Raw genomic sequence first — 3,311 nt, 5'->3', positions numbered from 1 at the left:
AGTAAGCAACAGACCGGGCAGAAGGAGGAAGGAAAAACACCCCCCTAAAGACCCTCGACGGCGGGAAAAACAACGCACTCCTGACGTGCGCGCCAAACGGTGGCATAAACCATTTCCATTTCCTGATGAAGCGCCCGCACCGGAAAGGCTAGACAATTGACATTATTCCCTCCCCCTCCCCCCAAAACATCACCCCAAAAAACCCCCCTATTGCTTGTGAGTTCTCTCGGCACGCATCGAAGTTATTGGTGTGGCATCTAGTTGCATATTTCCCAGCATAAGTTTGGCGATTTGGATGTCGAGTGGAACACGCTTGGAAGAGCTTGGTGATTTTTCTCTCTCTTTCTCTCTCTCATCCTCTTTGCTACTTCAGGAGTCATTGCCTAATGGCGTGTCACAGTAATTGACAGCATCCGTGAAGGATTCTTCGGGCAAATCTATTGCCTCATTCGAGATGGAGCGGTTTTTCACAAGCAGCTGCTGCAAACGATAATGAAGATAGAAACGGAAGGAGACTGATACAGTTTTCCCTCCTCTTTCTCCTCTTTCGGTCCGGGAAAAAAAGGACCAATATTGAAGATGACACTGAGCCATCGCTCCATTGCGAGGGTTTAATAATCTCTCTTTTGCCGGCTTCTGCGGTCGTTTCGCTAAACGTTGTACGACTTTCGGCTCGCTAGCGATATCGCAATCCAGTGGTAGAATTTTTCATTTTCCCTACCCCTTTCTGCCTGCTTCAGCTGAGATGAGTTTTAATTGGCGAAAACCTATACTGAAGTGATGGGGGAAAAAATGTCTGTATAAAAATTCTAGCCCCTAGCTTGTGGTGCGGCCTAATTTTCTGCGATCCATTTCGGTGCTGCCGTACCGGAAGCGGTTTCATGCGCTTCCACACCACATCGGGATCGGAGGCGGCAGATGGAGCTAACTGCCGGCTTCCATCCCGGGGGAAAAATGGAGAGTGAAAATAAATTTTGTTATTTCTTCACAAACAATCTCGTTATTTTCCCCCTTTCCCCCAGACTGCGCGCCATCGAGACGGCGAACAAAATAGAAAGTAAAAAGTAAACGAAGCTCCACAAGATGTGACCAAGCCACCTTGGCGAACCATTTTTCATGGATCGGATGGGGATGGAAAAGAAGTGAATTTAAAAAAAAAAAAGCGCGAAGGAAAACCTTCCAACCCTAATTGAATTATGTTCTAAATGTTATACTCCCTTTAGAGCATGGAGCGGTCTCGGAGGGTTCCAGTGGTGGCTTCCCTTTCCAGCGGACGACGACGGCATGTGTGCGCTCGTCGTGTATGGGCAAAGAAAACCACGGACTACGAGGCTCGTGGCGCGGTGAAGCCTTCCCGCTCTCGGAATGGATTGCGCTTCACAGATTGCGCAAAGTTACGTCAAACGCAACTGCATCGTAAACCATTCGGTGCATCTCAACTCTCGGCGAGGAGAAGAAGAATGAAAAATGGTTGAATTAATGTTTCGCTCGAACTGTCGCTCAAGAAGTCCTTTCAATGTCGCTTCACTCTTACAACGATGTAAGATGAGGGCTTTCCTTTTGGAATTATCTAACGAGTTCATTAAAATATTTACAATTTCTTCGCTTCTCAAAGACCACAACCACTTTTCAAACAAGCTTGATAGGATAGAATGAAAAATGAGTACCAAGGAAACATTTTGTCAAGGGTGACAATTTATTCTCACTACGATAAACAGTGTAGCTAAAAATATTTAAAGTAATATTATTAATTTTATTTTTCGGTTTGACCCAGAAAACAACGAAACAGAATAATAAATATGAAATGATCATTTTATAGAAGTACACTATGATTCCCAAATTAAAAACCAAACAAGGATTATTAAAAAATTAAGTTGAAGTATTAGTTGTTTACTTTTAACTGTATTGTTTATTTTTATTATTTTTATTGTGCATCTAGCAGAAAATTGAGCCATAGAGTTAATCCAAGAGAAATAAATTTTTTCCCAGCTCAATTTTAATTAAAATGAACTTATATAAAATAATCAAGAATATTTAAACAATCAAAAAAATGAGTAGAAGTATTTTACAGTGAACATCATCTGCTAATGCCACTTTGATAGATGTAGTTGTGCGATTATCGCATAGAAACCCTCAAATTATAATTTTTTTGTGTTGTTGTCACTTTCATTTCAACAAAAACAGCGATTCAAAATAATTTTGGGGATGAAAAAAGTTTTCTATGAAACCGATCCTGCCAGGAGTCGAACCTGGAATCTTCTGATCCGTAGTCAGACGCGTTATCCATTGCGCCACAGGACCCCTTTGACGTTGAGGTGCTAGAATTAGAAACGGTTCACAATGACGTACTCATTTTTGATGCTTTATTTATAGCTCCGGGTTACACGTATTCCGAAAATAGCTCACCTTTTATCGCGAAACGAGATTAAGTCTCTTACCAGTGATTAGAGTTGTTTGTTTGGTTATATTTGGACCTTCACTCTATAACGATAGAAAACTATCACTGGTTCTTTTTGCAGTGAAACGATTTCTACAATTTTTCTATCAGATAAAGTTGGTCTAAGATACAAACACTAAAGGACAAAGTAACACTATCGGTTCGATAAATAACTGGGTGGCCGATTGTCTTTCATTCCGTACCAGAAACTCACTCGTAAGCTGGGCCTAAAGCAATTCGTCCGTTTCAATTGCAGTAACTCACCGGAACGGGATGTCAGCGCTTCAGACGGGAAGCAGGAAAACCGGTCCTCGAGAATACTTTTCCCCACCGAAAATGGTCCGTCCCCTCACCCACTATCTTGGCGACACTAAATCTTTTTAGTGAATCCCACCCTCACCACCCTCTCAGTGGTTGATCGAAATGTTTACGACACTTATCGATGGTTATTTGTTGGTCAACTTGGCCCTCGCCCGTCAAGCTTCCGGGGCCGAAGGAGCCGAAGCGAAACATCTCCCGACACGCGGCCATAAAATATCGTGCCCAAAGTTCGAGGCCGGCTTCGGAACATGCGGTACACGAGGGTTTGTCCCACTTGCACCCACTTCCCCGCCCGTCCCGGAAATATAGCCCAATCGGTGGCACTCGGGGCACCATCATTTTCGCATTGCATCGCCTATCGCAAAACTGTTGCACGCCATTCCGACCGTTTTCTGACCCGCTTCGAAAAGGTTTATTGCGAGCAGTACAGAAGAAAGAAAAAAACAAACTCACCTCTCACAAATTGCGAATTAGATTGCGAGTGGCAAAGTTTTGCCAGAAATCCCCGGGTTCCCCGCGTTTGGGCGCTTTCCGGAATATACGACTCCCGGGA

At 43.6% G+C, this 3,311-nt stretch overlaps 1 non-coding gene across 1 annotated transcript; it reads right to left on the bottom strand.

Annotated features, from left to right (window-relative positions):
* Positions 1 to 2,228: 2,228 nt before the first annotated feature.
* Trnar-acg (transfer RNA arginine (anticodon ACG)) lies at positions 2,229 to 2,301 on the bottom strand. The gene has a single exon. It is a non-coding gene; the product is annotated as a tRNA-Arg (tRNA).
* Positions 2,302 to 3,311: the final 1,010 nt, after the last annotated feature.

Source organism: Anopheles ziemanni, chromosome 3 (assembly GCF_943734765.1).
Source record: "Anopheles ziemanni chromosome 3, idAnoZiCoDA_A2_x.2, whole genome shotgun sequence".
Classification (NCBI taxonomy): domain Eukaryota; kingdom Metazoa; phylum Arthropoda; class Insecta; order Diptera; family Culicidae; genus Anopheles; species Anopheles ziemanni.
Note: the sequence above shows the minus strand (reverse complement) of the source record. Positions and strands in the feature narration are given on the sequence as shown.